The sequence below is a fragment of the Scyliorhinus torazame genome, chromosome 11 (assembly GCF_047496885.1).
Source record: "Scyliorhinus torazame isolate Kashiwa2021f chromosome 11, sScyTor2.1, whole genome shotgun sequence".
NCBI lineage: Eukaryota > Metazoa > Chordata > Chondrichthyes > Carcharhiniformes > Scyliorhinidae > Scyliorhinus > Scyliorhinus torazame.
This window is the reverse complement of record NC_092717.1, coordinates 59,439,598-59,458,668: the sequence shown is the minus strand read 5'-3', so window position 1 is coordinate 59,458,668 and position 19,071 is coordinate 59,439,598. Positions and strand designations below refer to the sequence as shown.

Below are 19,071 nucleotides of genomic sequence, written 5' to 3'. Positions count from 1 at the left end.
TGAATATCATGCCTTTATATCCTTCCTGGCGCAAGGTGCCCACAGTTGGATGCATAACTCCAGTTGAAGTCAAATTGTTTTTAAACATGTTAAACATAATTTTGCCTTTATATTCCCTGTTTACAAAGTACAGGATCACGGGATCAGATTGGGCACAGACAATATCGAGTTATGAATAAGAAACCATGTTTAACAATCCTGTTTGGAGCTTTTTTTGAGGATTTTTGAGTAGTTGAGTAGAATCGGATGTCGTCGTACACTTGGATTTTCAGAAAACTTTTGATATAGGCCCCCGCAGGAGGTTTGTTTGCAAAACTAAAGCACATTGGAGAGGAGAGATAATATCGTGACATGGCTTAAGGATTCGTTAATAGGCAGAAAACAGAGCAGGAATAAATGAGTCATCCTTACATGGGCAGGCTGTGACTAGTGAGCTACTGCAAGAATCAGTACTTGTGCTCCAGCTGTGCAGAGAATTTCTTAAATGGTGTGAGTTTAGAAAGTGTAGATGTACAAAGAGACCTGGGTGTTCTTATCAATAAGTCACTGAACCCTAGTATGCAGATGTAGCAAGCAATTAGGAAAGCTAATGGCATGTTTGGCTTTATTGCAAAAGGATTTGAATGCAGGAGTAACAAAGTCTTGTTTCAATTGTATAGAACTTTGCTTCGACCACACCTGGAGTATAGTGTGCAAATTCATGCCTCTTACCTTCGGAAGGATACTTTTGCCATAGCTGGAGTGCAACGAACGTTCACCTGACTTCTTCACTGGATGGCAGGACTGTCCCATGAAGAAGAATGGGGGAAACTGGGCCTGTATTCTCTAGCGTTTCAAAACCTACAAGATACTACAGGGTAGATGAAGATAAGGGGCGGGATTCTCCGTCCTGTCACACCAGATTCTGGTGCGGTGCGTCCCTGCCGGCAGAGGGATTCTCTGTCCTGGCAGCCAGCCAATGGGGTTTCCCATTATGGGCATCCCCACGCCTTCAGGAAATCCGGGGGCATGAGGATCCCGCTGACGGAAAATCCAACCCAAGGTGTTCCTCTGTTTGGAAAAGTATAAGTAAGGGTTGATCCACTTCGAACTGAGATGAGGAGAAACCAATGGCATAAGGGGATATGGGGATAGTGTGGGGGAAAACGTGTTGAACTGGGGTGATTGGTGAAAACATCCAAGAGTTACATCACAGGGGAAACATAGGTTCATCAAGTGGAACCAGAAACCAACGCAAGAGGAGCGCCAGTATTGGTTAGTAGGACCGGGTGAGTACTACTGCTGCACAGTTTTTAAAGTAAAAATTGGTCTTTAGATTAAGTAATGGTCACTAAGGGCAATTTAGCACCTTATTTATCAATTTAGAATTGAACCTGGAGCTGTGAAGCAACTGTGCTAACCACTATGCTACCATGCTACCACCTGGATGGTAAAAGCACATTACTGTGGATGCTGGAACCTGAAACATAAACAGAAAACACTGGACCATCTCAGAGGTCTGACAGCATCTGTGGAGAGAGAAGGGAGAAGTTAGGGAGAACTGGAAATCAAGTCAGATTTACACTGTTGTGGGGGATGGGGGGTGTTCATGTGGAACAGTGGGGCTGAATGGCAAGTTGCTTCCGTAGTGGCTGCAGGACACTTTGAAGGGTGAATAGCCAGAGGTTGTGGTCCATGTCGGCACCAACACCATGGGTAAAAAAAAGGGATGAGGTACTGGAAACAGAATATAGGGAGCTAACAAGTAAATTAATAAGTAGAATGTCAAAAGGTAGTCATCTCAGGATTGCTCCCAGTGCCACATGCTAGTGAGATCAGGAGTAGGAGAATAGATCACATGAATATGTAGTGGGAGAGATGACATTGGAGGGAGGGATTTAGATTCCTGAGGCATTGGGACTAATTGAAGGGAAAATGGCACCTACACCAGCTGGACAGGATGCATCCCACCAGGACCGGGGCAAGAGCATTCGCAGATTGGTAGGGGAGGATTTAAACTAGAGTGTCAGGGGGATGGAAACCTGAGCAGGGAGAAAGAGAAGGAATGAAAGATAAAAAAGTAGAGAGAAAAAGAGGAAGACACCGGAAGCAAGGGTGAGTGGCAAACAGCGCCATTGTACAAAATGAGAAGTGTAAAAATGTTGAAAATACAAATCTAAAGGTACAGTATCTGAACGCACAGAGTATTCACAATAAGGTAGATTAATTAACTGCGCAAGTACTTATAAATCGGTACAATATGATTGCCATTGTTATGATTGCAGGGTGATCAAGGCTAAACTGACTATCCAAGGGTATTCAATACCTCGGGAGGACAGGCAAAAAGAAAAAGGAGGGTGGGGTGGTATTGTTAGTAAAGGATGAAATCAGTGCATAGCGAGAAGCGATATTGGCTCAGAACATGTAGATGTAGAATTAGTCTGGGTGGAGCTCAGAAGCAACATGGGGCAGAAAACATGTGTGTGAGTTCTCTGCAGACCTCTAAACAATTGTGGTTAGGTTGAGGTGGCATTAAACAGGAAATTAGAGATGCACGTAACAAGGGTGCTATAATAATCATGGGAGACTTTCATCTACATATAGGCTGTGCATACCACATTAGCAATAATGCTGTGGTGGATGAATTTCTGGTGTGTGTACAGGATTTTGTTTGGACCAGCATGTTGAGGAACCAACTAAGGAAAAGGCTAGCCTCGAGTTTGTATTATGCAATGAGAAGGCGTTAACCTTATGTGGGGTCCTTTAAAAGAATGGCCATAACATGCTGGAATTCTACACTGGGACAGAAATTGAAATAGTCCAATCCTAAACTAGGGTTCCAAACCTAAACAAAGTAAAGTACAAAAGGTATGAGGGGTGAGTTGGCTATGATAGACTGAGTAACCTTATTGAAAGGCATGATGGTGGACAGGCAATGACTATTAATAAGGAACTAATGTATGCTTTGTAGCTATGCATTCCTTTCTGATGTAAAAACACAATAGGCAAAGTGACTCACCCATGGCTGACAGAAGAAATTAAGGCTAGTGTTAGATCCAAAGAGGAGTCATGTAAAGTTGCTTAAAAAAAAGAAACAAGCCTGAGGATGAGGATTCGTTTAAAATTCACCAAAGGAGGACCAAGAGACGGATTGAGGGGAAAATAGAGCATGAGAGTAAACTGGCAAGTAACATAAAAGCAGACTGTAAAAGTTTCTTTAAGTTTGTGAAACGATAAAGATTCAGGAAGACATGTGTCTTATAGCTTGAAACAGAGTTATGGAAGAGTAATTAAACAACTACTTCAGTTTTGTCTTCACAGAGGAAGGCACAAATATCTTCCCAGAAATGCGAAGGAATTAAGGGACTAGTGAGAAGGAAGAATTGAAGGAACTTAGTGTCAATAAATCAAATAGTGCTGGAGAAATTAGTTGGACTGAAAGCTGATGAATGATGAGGGCCTGGTAATCTACATCCAAGGAACTAAAGGAGGTGGCAATGGAAACTTTGGCGACCCACGCTGGCCGACTTTGGGGACCCACGCCGGCCGACATTCGCAACATGTCATTTTCGATTACCTTTAATGTGGCAGGTGAGCCTGCGTGGTCCTCCTGATCTCACTCCAATCAGGTTCACAGGAAGAGAGGGCAATGCGCATATCAGGCGTAGCGTTCAGCCACTTCCTTTGTGCTGTTTTAATCTTTGTGAGGACGGAAAATCCAACCTTGCACATGTAGGTCGCTGTGAAGGGCAGTAGCAAGAAAATGCTTGTTTAACTAATCACTGGATACCCCTCGGAGACACAAAGGAATGCTGACAGCTTTGTGGACTTGTGCCATGTTTTTAATGTGCTGTCACAGGTGAGGTGCAGAAGTTCAGTCTTTTCATTTGGAGTCAGCTGTAAGTTAATAATTGACTCTAGGGTCTCAAATTTAAAAGGATTTTTCACCCACCTCTTCTCTTTCAAAATATGAAACTTCTCTGGAAAGTAGCGACAAAAACTGTTGATCAGCGCAGCCAGATGTGACGGAATTAGGCTTTCTAGTCTATTGACAGTTCAGTTACTAACATTGTTTTCTTTGGTGTGTCGTAGCAGTGTGGGGAACATGTAGTTTGGCTTTGCATTTGCACTTGTCAAACTTTCAGTTACTTTTGGAAAGCATCTATTTCTTCACAGGCAAAAGCAATCATCATCCTTCCTTGGCAATGTGAGGTTAAGTTTGTTTAGAATTGAAAAGATGTCTACAAGTTAATGTGATGTTCTCTGTGGAGTCCCTCAAGATGGCTAAAAGTCATAGTGCTGACAAGAACATCAAGCTATGTATTTCAAACCGAGCTAGTTTATTTACACTACTTTGCTAAGTAATAGCTAAGAAAAGAACAGTATTAAACTATGCTGCCTAATCTTTCTCTAATACAATGAACACCAGGGGCGAGATTCTCCGACCCCCCCGCCGGGTCAGAGAATCGCCAGGGGCTGGCGTGAATCCCGCCCCTGCCGGTTGCCGAATTCTCCACCACCGGATATTCGGCGGGGGCGGGAATCGCGGCGCGCCGGTTGGCGGGCCCCTCCCCGCGATTCTCCGGCCCGGATGGGCCGACGTCCCACCGGCGTAAATTAAACCACCTACCTTACCGGCGGGACAAGGCGCGGGCGGGCTCCGGGGTCCTGGGGTCGCGGGGCGATCTGGCCCCGGGGGGTGCCCCCACGGTGGCCTGGCCCGCGATCGGGGCCCACCGATCCGCGGGTGGGCCTGTGCCGTGGGGGCACTCTTTCCCTTCTGCCTTCGCCACGGTCTCCACCATGGCAGAGGCGGAAGAGACTCCCTCCACTGCGCGTGCGCGGGAATGCCATCAGCGGCCGCTGACGCTCCCGCGCATGCGCCGCCCGGAGATGTCATTTCCGCGCCAGCTGGCGGGGCACCAAAGGCCTTTTCCGCCAGCTGGCGGGGCGGAAATTCGTCCGGCGCGGGCCTAGCCCCTTAAGGTTGGGGCTCGGCCCCCAAAGATGCGGAGCATTCCACACCTTTGGGGCGGCGCGATGCCCGACTGATTTGCGCCATTTTGGGTGCCAGTCGGCGGACATCGCGCCGATACTGGAGAATTTCTCCCCCTATCTTTTTTTTGTATGTTTAAAAAAAATTTAGAGTAACCAATTAAATTTTTCCAATTAAGGGACAATTTAGCGTGGCCAATCCACCTACTCTGCACATCTTTGGGTTGTGGGGGCGAAACCCACGCAAAAAACATTTTTAAAATTGGTTTTGTACAAGTTATAAATACAGGTATATACCTCGCAAAGCAAAACACACAGGATCTAGGAAATATAACTGGACGGGGGGGGGATCTTTCCTCCCCTCTCTTCTATTCTCTCCTTTTTACAGATCATCTAACTAGGGTGGAGGGGGCACATGGGTGGTGCCCCCTCATGCTTTTCACATTCCTTTGTGCAGTTGGCTCGACATTGGCCATTGCTAGTTTCTCCTTCCCATTTTTCTTCCCCCGTGCTCTCTTTCCCCCCCCCCCACTTCCCGCCTTCTTCACTGTTGCCCCCCCCATTATTTCTTGCTGGGTTTTGCTACCACATCTTGTCCCCCCCTCTTGAGCTGGCTATTTCTCCCTGGGTCCTGGCTCCTTATTTATTTATGTGCTGGTCACAAACAGGTTCCGGAACAGTCGGGTGAATGACTCCCATGTTTTGTGGAAGCCCTCTTCTGACCCACTGATGACAAATTTGATTTTCTCCATTTGGAGAAATTCCAATAGGTCGGTCAGCCAGTCTGCAGCTTTAAATGGTGCTGCTGACCACCAGCCGAGCAAGATTCTACGGTGGGTGATCTGGGTGGTAAAGGCAAGGACATGCGCCCTTCTCCCCATGAAGAGATCTGCCTGGTCTGACACCCCAAAAGCCGCCACTTTCGGGCACGGCTCCACTCTCATCCCCTTGGACATTGCCGCGAAGAAGGCTGTCCAGTACCCACCATATGAGCATGGTTGGCCAGGCGTCCTTGGCACCGTTCACATCTATCCTCCACCTCCGGGAAGAACTGTGCTGCGCCTAGGCAGTTCACTCTGCCTAGGATGTCTGCATCCAGTACCTCTTCTAATAGTGTCTATCGTGGTGGTCACGGGTATGTCCTTGTCTCCTCCTGTAGGAAGTTTTTAAGCTACAGGTATCTGAGTTTGTTGCCTTTTGCTAGTTCGAATCTCTGCGTCAGTTTGCCCAGTTTTGTGACCCACCGTCCGTGTATAGGTCCTTGACTGTCAATGTCCCCTCCCCGTCCTGTCTTCACCTATTGAAGGTGGCATCGGTGAGTGCTGGTGTGAACCTGTGGCTTTGTCGGACATTTTGGTCAGTCCGAATTGTTGCCGTAGTTGGTTCCAAGTCTTGAGGGTGGCTACCGCCACTGGGCTGCTGGAGTGTTTCTTGGTGGGGATGGGAGTGCCACCGTGGCGAGGGCCTGGAGAGAGGCCCTTGCATGCACGCACCCACTCGGTTTCTGGCTCCTTTATCCATCCCATCATTCTTTCTGCATTCGCTGCCCAGTGGTAGAATTGTAGGTTCGGGAGGGCTAGCCCTCCCCTGGATTTTGTTTTCTGTAGGACCTTCTTTGTGATCCTAGCATTTTTTCCCACCCATACAAACGGCATGATTAACTTGTCCAGTGAATTAAAAAAGGCCTTGGGGATATAGATTGGGATGGATCTTAGGAGCAAGAGGTACCTGGGCAGTACATTCATATTGATCGTCTGTACTCTCCCCGCCAGGGAGAGTGGGAGTGTGTTCCATCAATGCAGGTCCTTTTTGGCTTCCTCTGTCAGACTGGTCAGATTCAATTTGTGGACCCTTGTCTAGTCATGAGCGATTTGGATCCCAGGTAGCAGAATTTGTGTTGGGCTTGTTTAAATGGCAGTCCCGCCAATGTTGCTTTTCTCCCTTGCGGGTTCACCGGGAAATTCTCACTTGCTCATGTTGAGTTTGTAGCCCGAGAAGGCACCAAACTCTTTCAGGAGCGTGATGATTCCTTCCATGCTGCTTCGTGGGTCCGAGATGTAGAGGAACATGTCATCCGTGTAGAGTGAGACTCTGTGCTCTCTGCCTCCTCTTTGGATCCCTCGCCAGTTCTCTGCCGGGTGTCCCTGAGCAGCTGGATGTACTGGGAGCTGTGGTTGTTTGTCCGTATGCTCGCTATGGGAACGTTGTACAGGAGCTTCACCCATGATGTGAATCCTGTTCCGAACCCGAACTGCTCCAGGACCTCTATGAGGTACTTCCACTCGACTCTGTTGAAAGCCTTTTCTGCATCCAGGGATACGATCACCTCATGTGCTCTGTCCTCAGATGGGGTCATAATCACATTCAGCAGGCGCCTGATGTTAGATGTTAGCTGTATACCTTTGACAAAGCCTGTTTGACCCTGTGCGAGCACCTCTGGTATGCAGCCTTCCAGTCTTTTGCCCTATATTGTGGCGTCTACGTTTAGTAGCGAGATAGGTCTGTATGAACCACATTCAGTCGGGTCTTTGTCTTTCTTAGGTATTAGTGAGATTGAGGCTTGTGCTAGCGTAGGTGGCAGTGTGCCCCTTGCCAGTGAGTCTGTGAACATCTACCACGGGTGCTGGGCCAGTGCTGTCGCGAATGTTTTGTAGAAGTCCGCCGGGAACCCGTTTGCTCCAGGTGCCTTGTCCGTCAGCAAGGAGCTTATACTCTCCATGGTCTCTCCCAGTTCGAGCGGTGCTCCTAGGCAGTTTTCTGCCCTCCCCCACGACTGGCATGTCCAGTCCATCGAGGAACTGTTTCATCCCCTAGTCCCCTGCTGGGGGCTTTGAGGTGTACAGTCCCCGGTAAAAGTCCTCGAAGGTTTTGTTAACCTTGTCTGGGTCTGTTTCTAGCATGCCTTTGTTGTCCCTAATTTGCATGATCTCTCTGGTGGCTGCCTGCTTTCTCAGCTGGTGCACCAACAGGCGGCTGGGTTTGTCCCCATGTTAGTATAGGATCCCCTGTGCTTGGCGGAGTTGGTGCACTGCTTTCCTCATGGAGAGCAGGTCAAAGTCCATTTATAGCTTTTAACTCTCCGCTAAGAGCTCTACGGTTGGGGCCTCGGGAGTATTTACATTCTACCTCCAGTATGGAGTCGACCAGCTGCCGCCTAGCTACTCTTTCCTCTATCCCTTCGCGCTTTAAAGATGATAATTTCCCCTCTAATCACGGCCTTTAGCACCTCCAAGAATGTGGAGGGTGAGACCACCCCGTTTTGTTTGTTTGTTGTATACTCAGCTATGGCCGGTGATACCCTCTTGCTGGAAGCCTTGTCGGCCAATAGGGTGGTGTTCAACCTCCATGTGGGGCGTTGGGTACTGCCTGTCTCCAACCTCACATCCATATAATGTGGAGCGCTGTCAGAGATTACGACTGTGGAGTACTCCTCCTTGACCAGCCTTGGGAGACCGATTTTCTCCCCACAAAGAAGTTAATCCTTAAATATACGTTGTGTACTGGGGAGAAGAAGGAGAACTATTCCTCCCCTGGGTGGATGAACCTCCATGGGTCTATTGCCCCCGTCTGCCCCATAAAGCGACCGAGTTCCTTTGCCCTGTTTGAGTTCTTCCCCGTTTTGGGGTTCGACCTGTCAGTCTGCGGGTCCTGTACACAGTTAAACCACAGAGGGGTTTCTGCCATGGTCTTTCTTAAAAAATGTCTTTATTGAGGCATTTATAATTTAAACAATTTTGAAGAAAAAAACCCAAAGTGAACAATACCTGAGCCATGGTCTTTTTAATGAATTTTGTGTCGTCCTAGTTGGGAGCATATACATTAACGAGTACTTGATCATGACGTATCGTCCCCCTGGTCCGTTACCGTCTTCGCCACCTTAAACATCGTCCTCTTATTTATAAGAATCGCTACCCCCTGACCCTCGTCCTGGAGCAAGAATGGTAGGTCTGTCCCACCCAGCCCTTACTTACCCACAGTCGGTCCTGCTCTCTCAGGTGTGTCTCTTGGAGGAAGACTGTGTCGGCTCTCTTGTTTCTTAGGTGGGTGAAGACTCTGGATCTTTTCACTGGGCCATTAAGTCCCCTGACTCTCCTGATGGGTTTTCTTTTGTCCCCCCCGCTCCTGTGGGATTAACCATACTTACCTGGTGGATGCGCCCCTGCACTCCGGGGTTTCCCTTTGTCCAGGGAACACCCAACACGCCTGCCAACTGTACGTCAACCACGCGGGTAGGCCCCTGTACTTCGGGTTCTCCCTTCGCCCGGAGACCGCACTGTGTGGTTGTCTGCAGTGCTCTTTTGTTCCGGGCCCCTGGTTGCAGCCCATGTAGCCATATTATCCGTTTTCCTTCCACCAAACGCTGTCCACCCCTTCGGGGGTGCGCTGCGGCCTCTATCTGCTGCATGCTCGCGGAGCTAGCTCTCCCACGAGTGTAGTGACGCTCTTCCCGGGAGTTCCTGTCCTGCTGTCCTCCTGCCCATTCTCTGTGGTTTCTGCCAATTCTTTCCCCATCTTGCCCTCCACTTGTCCCTCTGCCTTCCCTCTTCTGATGCCCTCGTTTGCACGTATAGGGCTACCCTCGTCCGCCTGCTGCGCCCCCACCCCCCACCATTGTTGGGTTGCTGTTGCGCAGCCGGTCTTTGCCTGGGCCCTTCCTCGCATCTCCAGTTGTCGCTGCCCCAGCCCGCACTCTGCGACAAATGTATCTGCTTCAGTCGGGGCTGTTAAAAAAAAGTGTAAGCTAAAAAGCAGGATCTCTAGGGTTGTAATATCAGTATTACTCCCTGTGCCACGTACCAGTGTGGCTAGAAATAGGAGGACAGTGTAGCTAAACATGTGGCTAAACCAATGGCGTTGAAGGGAGGGTTTCAGATTTCTGAACCATTGGGATCTCTTCCGGGTCAGGTTGAAGGACAAGGACGGGTTGCATCTAAACTGGAGGGGCACCAATATCCCGGCTGGGAGATTTGCTAGTGTTACTCGGGAGGAATTAAACTAATATGGCAGGGGGGTGGGAACCAGAGCGTTAGCTTAGAATATGTCATAACTGAAGGGGAAATAGAGAACAAAAATAAGAGAACAACATCACCCTCAGGCAAAGGAAAAAAGGTGACAAGTGTGAGAAGGGAGGTGGTCAATGCAGGACTGAGGGTGTTGTACCTTAATGCGCGCAGTATACGGAACAAGGTAAATGAGCTTGTTGCGCTGATTAAAATTGGCCGGTACGATGTTGTGGGCATCACAGATGTGGCTGGAAGGGGATTATGACTGGTATCTAAATATACAAGGGTATGTGTCCTATCGAAAGGACAGGCAGATGGGCAAAGGGGGCGGGATTGCATTATTAGTAAGGAATGACGTTAAATCGATAGCAAGGAGTGATATAGGATCAGAAGGCATAGAGTTTCTGTGGGTGGAGTTGAGAAATCACAAAGGCAAAAAGACCCTGATGGGAGTTATGTACAGGCCCCCTAGCAGTAGTCAGGATGTGGGGCAGAAAATAAACCGGGAGATAGAGAAAGCATGTAAAAAAGGCAATATCACAATGATCATGGGGAACTTCAATATGCAGGTGGACTGGGAAAATCACGTTGGTGGTGGATCCCAAGAAAACAAATTTGTGAAATGTATAGGAGATGGTTTTTTGGAGTAGCTTGTGGTAGAGCCCACTCGGGAACAGGCAATTCTGAATTTTGTGACGTGTAATGCGGCAGACTTGATTAGGGAACTTAAGGTGAAGGAACCCTTGGGCATCTTTGAATTTGTCTATATATATGTTTCTGGAACATACCTCTTCATTCACCTGAGGAAGGACCGAAAGCTAGTGACATCGAAACAAACCTGTTGGACTTTAACCTGGTGTTGTAAGACTTCGTACTGTGCTCACCCCAGTCCAACGGCGGCATCTCCACATCATGGCTACCATTGACACCGCAAACTGCCGGCTCAAAGTGGAGAGGATCTCCAGGAAGATCGCGCATATAGGCACTGACATTAAGTTTCTACAAAGATGCAAGAAAGCAGACAAGATCCCGAAAGGGCTACAGATCACAAACCCACTCAAGTCGACCTACAACACAGACTACGCTGAGAGACTCTGCCGTCGCACCTCTCTCACACTCCTCAACCACCTCGTCCGCCAGCTCTACAGCAGACGACGCAACCTGGAAACCAAGATAGAGGCCATATTCCCAACTTGCTCTCAGGACCAGCAAACCAGCTGCGGAACACCGCCAAACAGATGAGACAACAATACTATGCCACCTATCTGCACACCAAGAACAGAAAGCTTGAGAAACTCTGCATCACCACCAGCAGCAACCAAGCCACCCCCGGTACCACAGTAGAAAACAACTCACTGTCATACTAAACAGAACGGACTACTGCAAAGAAGTATACCGACAACTGAACAACCAAGAACACTACAGACAGTTACCCGCAGATCCGACCAAGCAACACATCCGCCAACTTAACAGACTGATCAAGACCTTGGATCCAGATCTTCAGAGCACCCTACGTGCTCTCATCCCACGTACTCCCTGCATTGGAGATCTCTACTGCCTCCCGAAAATACATAAGGCCAACACACCACGCCGCCCTATCGTTTCAGGCAATGGGACCCTGTGTGAGAACCTCTCTGGCTACATCGAGGGCATCTTGAAACCCATGGTACAAGGTACGCCCAGCTTCTGTCGCGACACGACGGACTTCCTACAGAAACTCAGCAACCATGGACCAGTTGAACCAGGAACATTCCTCGTCACAATGGACGTCTCGGCACCCTACACCAGCATCCCCCATGACGACGGCAATGCTGCAACAGCCTCAGTACTCAACACCGACAACTGCCAATCTCCAGATGCAATTCTACAACTCATCCACTTCATTCTGGATCACAACGTCTTCACCTTTGACAACAAGTTCTTCATCCAGACGCACGGAACAGCCATGGGGACCAAATTTGCACCCCAATACGCCAACATCTTCATGCACAAGTTTGAACAGGACCTACTCACCGCACAGGACCTTCAACCGACGTTATACACCAGATACATCAATGACATTTTTTTCCTTTGGACCCACGGCGAAGAATCACTGAAACGACTACACGATGACATTAATAAGTTCCATCCAACCATCAGACTCACCATGGACTACTCGCCAAAATCAGTTGCATTCTTGGACACTCGTCTCCATCAAGGACGGTCACCTCAGCACTTCGCTTTACCGCAAACTCACGGATAACCTCACGATGCTCCACTTCTCCAGCTTCCACCCTAAACACATTAAAGAAGCCATCCCCTATGGACAAGCTCTCCGTATACACAGGATCTGCTCAGATGAGGAGGAGCGTAACAGACATCTACAGACGTTGAAAGATGCCCTTGTACGAACAGGATATGGCACTCGACTCATCGATTGACAGTTCCAACACGCCACAGCGAGAAACCGCACCGACCTCCTCAGAAGACAAACATGGGACACAACCGACAGAATACCCTTCGTCGTCCAGTACTTCCCAGGAGCAGAGAAACTACGACATCTTCTTCACAGCCTTTAACACGTCATTGATGACGATGAACATCTTGCCAAGGTCATCCCCACACCCCCACTACTTGCCTTCAAACAACCGCGCAACCTTAAACAAACCGTTGTTTGCAGCAAACTACCCAGTCTTCAGAACAGTGACCACGACACCACACAACCCTGCCATGGCAATCTCTGCAAGACGTGCCAGATCATCGACATGGATACCACCATTACACGTGAGAACACCACCCACCAGGTACGCGGTACATACTCGTGCGACTCGGCCAACGTTGTCTACCTCATACGCTGCAGGAAAGGATGTCCCGAAGCCTGGTTCATTGGCGAGACCATGCAGATGCTGCGACAACGAATGAACGGACATCGCGCGACAATCACCAGGCAGGAATGTTCCCTTCCAATCAGGGAACACTTCAGCAGTCAAGGGCATTCAGCCTCTGATCTCCGGGTAAGCGTTCTCCAAGGCGGCCTTCAGGACGCGCGACAGCGCAGAATCGCCGAGCAGAAACTTATAGCCAAGTTCCGCACACCTGAGTGCGGCCTCAACCGGGACCTGGGATTCATGTTGCATTACATTCATCCCCCACCATCTGGCCTGTGAAATCCTACCGTCTGTCCTGGCTTGACACAATTCACACCTCTTTAACCTGGGGTTACCCCATCTCTGGATCTGTAAAGATTTAATCACCTGCTAATGTTCGCATTCCAAGCATTGTCTGGCATCTTTGAATTTGTCTCTATATGTTTCTGGAACATACCTCTTCATTCACTTGAGGAAGGAGCAGCGCTCCGAAAGCTAGTGACATCAAAACAAACCTGTTGGACTTTAACCTGGTGTTGTAAGACTTTGTACTGTGCTCACCCCAGTCCAACGCCGGCATCTCCACATCAACCCTTAGGGAGCAGTGACCACAAAATGATAGAATTTACCCTGCAGTTTGAGAGGGAGAAGCTGGAATCAGATGTAATGGTATTACAATTAAATAAGGGTAACTACGAAGGCATGAGCGAGGAGCTGGTCAGAGTTGATTGGAAAAGGAGCCGAGCAGGGAAGACAGTGGAACAGCAATGGCAGGAGTTTTTAGGGGTTATTCAGGAGGCACATCAGAAATTCATCCCAAGGAAGAGGAAACATGCTCAGGGGAGCTTGGTTGATGAGGGACGTCAAGGACATCATAAACGAAAAAGCGCACAAAGTGGCGAGGATTAATGAGAAGCCAGAGGTCCCTTTAAAAGCAAGCAGAGGACAACTAAAAAAGCAATAAGGGGAGAGAAGATGAAATATGAGTGCAAGCTAGCTAGTAATATAAAAGGAGATGGGAAGAGTTTTTTTTCAATATTTAAAAGGTAAGAGACAAACAATGATAAGACATTGGACCACTGGAAAACATGGCTGGAGAAGTAATAATAATAAACAACGAATGGTAGACAAACTGAATAGCTACTTTGCATCAGTCTTCACAGCGGAAGACACCAGTGGGATGCCAGAGCTCCAGAAGAATCAGGGGGCAGAGGTGAGTGCAGTGGCCATCACGATGCAGACGGTTCTGGGGAAACTGAAAGGTCAAAAGATGGGTAAGTCACCTGGACTGGATGGACTACACCCCAGGGTTCACAATCTGAGGTGATTGTGGAGGCATTGGTGGTGATTTTTCAGGAATCACTGGAGGCAGGAAGGGTCCCAGAGGACTGGAAAGTGACTAATGTAACACCATTGTTTAAGAGGGAGGGAGGCAGAAGACGGGAAATTATAGGCCGGTTCGCCTGACTTCGGTCATTGGTAAGATTTTAGAGTCCGTTATTAAAGATGAGATCGTGGAGTACTTGGACGTGCATGGTAAAATAGAACTGAGTCAGCACGGCTTTGTCAAGGGGAGGTCATGTCTGACAAATCTGTTAAGCAAGTTAGACAAAGGAGAATCAGTGGATGTGATTTATTTAGATTTCCAGAAGGCCTTTGATAAGGTGCCACATCGGAGATTGTTAAATAAGTTAAGAGCCCATGGTGCTAAGGGTAAGATCCTGGCATGCATAGAGGATTGGCTGACTGGCAGAAGGCAGAGAGTGGGGATAAAGGGGTCTTTTTCAGGATGACAGCCGGAGACTAGTGGTGTGCCTCAGAGGTCTGTGCTGGGACCACAACTTTTCACAATATACAGTAATGATCTGGAAGAAGGAACTGAAGGCACTGTTGCTAAGTTTGCAGATGATACAAAGATCTGTAGAGAGACATGTAGTATTGAAGATGCAAGGGGGCTGCAGAAGGATTTGGACAGGCTATTTTCTAAATGGGGAAATGCTTAAGAAATCATAAGCACAAAGGAACTTAGTCCATGTTCATGATTCTCTCAAGGTTAACGTGCAGGTTCAGTCGCCTGTTAGGAAGGCAAATGCAATGTTAGCATTCATGTTAAGATTTGATTTAATTTATTGTCACGTACCGTAGTACAGTGAAAAGTATTTTTCTGCGGCTGAGGAACATGCACAGTACGTACATAGTAGATACAAGAATAATCAACAGAGAACATTGACAAATGGTACATCGACAAAAGAGTGATTGGTTACAAGGGGCCAAACAAAGCAAACAAGCAAATACACGAGCAAGAGTAGCATAGGGCGTCGTGAATAGTGTTCTTACAGGGAACAGATCAGTCCGAATGGGAGTCGTTGAGGAGTCTTGTAGCTGTGGGGGAGAAGCTTTTCCTATGTCTCGATGTGAGAGTCTTCAGACTTCTGTACCTTCTGCCTGATGGGAGGGTCTGGAAGAAAGCACTGCCTGGGTGGGAGGGGTCTCTGATAATGCTGTCTGCCTTCCTGAGGCAGCGAGAGGTGTATACAGAATCAATGTGGGGGTGGCAAGAGGGCTAGAATACAAAACCAGAGTGTACTTCTGAGGCTGCAGAAGGCTCTGGTCATACCCCATTTGGAATGTTGTGAGCAATTTTGGGCCCCATATCTAAGGAAGGATGTGCTGGCCTTGGAAAGCATCCAGAGGAGGTTCACAAGAATAATCCCTGGAATGAATAGCTTGTCGTATGAGGAACGCTTGAGGACTCTGGGTCTATACTCGTTGGAGTTTAGAAGGATGAGGGGGGGATCTTATTGAAACTTACAGGATACTGCGAGGCCTGGATAGAGTGGACGTGGAGAGGATGTTTCCACTTGTAGGAAAAACTAGAAGCAGAGGACACAATCACAGACTAAAGGGACAATCCTTTAAAACAGAGATGAGGGGTAATTTCTTCAGTCAGAGGGTGGTGAATCTGTGGAACTCTTTGCCGCAGACTTGTGGAGGACAAATCACTGAGTGTCTTTAAGACAAAGATAGATAGGTTCTTGATTAATAAAGGGATCATGGGTTATGGGGAGAAGACAGGAGAATGGGGATGAGAAAAATATCAGCCACATTTGAATGGTGAGCAGACGCAATGGGCCGAGTGGCCTGATTCTCCTTCTATGTCTTATGGTCTTTGCGCTGGTATGTGACGCAGAGCTTGGCTGGGTACAACATTCCAAAGCATCCGTTGCTTTTGTACAGCTCTGCTTTCGTCCTGTTGAATTCCACCCTGATCTTGGCCAGGTCAGCATCAATGTCCTGATAAATTCGGAGCCTGTGTCCTTTCCAACTGCAGTTCTTGGACTGCTTGGCCCAGCGCAGGATTCCTTCCCGGTCCTGATGCCGGTGTATGATGATCATTTGGGTATGATGGCCCTTGGGTTTCGGTCGCAGTGACCAGTGAGCCCTGTCTATTCCTGGTGGGTTAGGGAAGGTTTCACTTCCCACCAGTTTGCCCAGCATTTGGGCCACATGGTTCGTGGGGTTTCTGCTTTCGGTTCCTTCTGGAGGCCCACAATCCCCAGGTTCTGCCTCCATGACCTATTTTCCTAGCCCTTGACCTTTCCCCTCAGTTTACCCTGCGTCACGATCACCTCTTCCAGTGCCACGATGCGGTGACTTTGTTCGGTTGTGGTTCTTTCAAAGACCTTGGTCCTCCAGTTTCTTTTCGGCCCTGCTCAGAGCAATCTCTATTTGCACCAGAGTTTCAGCCACCGCATCTTTCACCGCGGCCTGTATGTCCGTTTTAATTTCTTGACGGTGCTCTTCCAGTGCCTCTGAGATGGATGTCGTCCAGTTCCCTCCCTGTTTTGTACTTGGCTGTTCTGCCCTTTTCGCTCCGGTGAGACTTGTGCTCCGCTGCCTCGTGCACTGATCTGATTACTTCTTCTACAGACCCCTTCCACGTTTGGTCTCCGTGCAACGTCTGGCCTGGCTTTCTCCTTCTTTCGTCTCCCGCGTCTTCATATTCGGGGAACAAATTGGTGGGACTTTTGGCGAGTTTAAAAAAAAATGTGATAGTTTTACGGTTCTGTGGGAGGAGAGCGAAAGAAAAAAACCCCAAGGAAAAGAAAAGACAACCTCTCTCTCCTCCCAAAAAAAAGGAAAAGAGAACTGAGAAAAAGAACCCCACAAAAAAAAAATGAACACCCCATCTTTACCTGCCACTAACTCCGTCTCCCAGAATCCCAGGAGTCACAGTAAATTTATATGACTACTCTGTGTGCCATCTAGTGATGAGATACATGAGCATGAACATCATCTTATTAACCCTTTACACTTCCTACATTATACATATCACTACATTCCCCTTTCTTTGAAGACGTCTGTACAGGTACGAACTGTAGAATATAAGCAATGATATTACATAGTACATTGATATGTATACGGCAAAGTTAACAAATTAAGTCTTTTCGGTTTCTTTCTGACTGATGGTGCTGTTGAACCACCTTTGTTGCCTGACGTGGTCTTTATTCTGTGCTTGTGTTGTTGATTTCTTGTCTCCTTTGCCCCAAAAAACGCTTTGATTTCTGGTCTTTGCGCAAGTACCAACTCTTCTACATTATACATGTCACTACAGGTAAGACATAGTGAGCATCCAACTCTCATTTGCCAGTTCTTCCCTGCACATAGCACACATGGGCTTTGTATCCTGATTTGTATTGGCACAATTAACAACGCCAGACCTCAATGAATCATGTTCATATTGCTTTTCTTCTTCACCGGTTGTTCACCAGAGGCCTTGGAGCTCTGTATACAACTAACACTATCACTGCTTTGACCTGCTGTGCACCCTCCTGAGCAGCTCTCTTTAGATTCAGTTGTGAGATCCTGGCCTGTTGTATCTCTGGCCCTTATAACAAAGCAATCCATCTTCAGTTTTTCACAGTCCTTCACAAGCTTGCTTGCTCGCAGCTAGAAAACTGAGGATTCTCTTCTCCGTGATTTTGCACCAAAAGCACAGATGTTCAGGGCACATGCGTCAAGTATCTGCCGGTTGCGTGACCTGCTCTCCACTTGCTGTTTCTGGCAGGAAAACTGCATCATTCGCGGCCAGCATTCTCAACTTAAAAGCTGCCTGCGGCCGGCATTCTTAAAAGCCGGTCGTGGCTGTTGGGCACTTCTCCCGCAATCGAGAACTGATCGCTCCATGACAAACCCGCGATTTGCAACCCACCATTTGAAAAAGCCTGATTTAAATGGCAATAGATTGAGAAATGTTGGCGCACAAAGGAACCTATGTGTCAGTCACTGAAGGCAAGCATGCAGTTACAGCAAGCAGATAAGAAGCCAAATGGTATGTTGGTCTTCATTGCAAGAGGACTTAAATACAGGACCACACCTGGGGTATTGTGTGCAGTTTTAGTTGCCTTATCTAAGAATGGATATACTTGCCATCGAGGGAATGCAGCAAACGTTCAGCAGGGTTGGCAGGATTGTCATGAGGAATTGGACCTATATTCACTGGAACTTAGAAGAAATTAGAGGGCATCTAATTGAAACGTCTAGAATTTTGATAGGGTTGGACATGTTGGATTTGGGTTGCTTCTTTTGGTTGGGGTTAGTCACAGGATGGGGGATAGGCCATTTAGAACTGAGATGAGAAAAAATCTCTTCACGAATACTGAAACTGGAATTCTCTACCAAAGAAGGGTTGTGGGGGCCAAGGTGCTGAACCGATTTAAAAAGGAAATAGATAGATTTGTAGACTGTAAAGGTGTCGAGTGGTATGGGGAGAGTGCAAGAGTTTGAAATCGAGATAGCGGATCAGCCATGATCATGTTGAATGGCAGAGCAGGCTTAAAGGGCCGAATCACCTACTATTTTCTATAATCTGGACCTTAATTTTTGAATGACATTCACAAACTGTGAAACATTGTAAAAGTTATTAACTGTTGATAGAAAAACTGAATGGAAAGTTAGGAGATATGGAGCTCTTTTTTTCAAAATGTTCATGTGTCTGAAATTTCCAGTGCAAAATGGGGTTCCAACTTTGTTTCATTTATTCTGTCATTGTACATGAGCTCAAACTGTAAAGATTTAGAAACTGTGAGAGATGGGACATTTGCTCACAAAGGAGAATTAAGAGGGAGGCCAGCATGCCCAATTTGCAGGACCATAACAACTAATGCCACTGCAAAAGTTCAGCAAACAACATTGAAAAATTACTTTCATAATGGTTGACCCCAGCAGAGCAGTACTGCCCATCTTGA

General features: G+C 47.6%; 1 protein-coding gene across 33 annotated transcripts in view; it reads left to right on the top strand.

Moving 5' to 3' along the window:
* lrrfip2 (leucine rich repeat (in FLII) interacting protein 2) overlaps positions 1-19,071 on the top strand; it is a 299,977-nt gene that overhangs the window by 13,304 nt on the left and 267,602 nt on the right. The gene's annotated exons all lie outside the window — the stretch shown is intronic.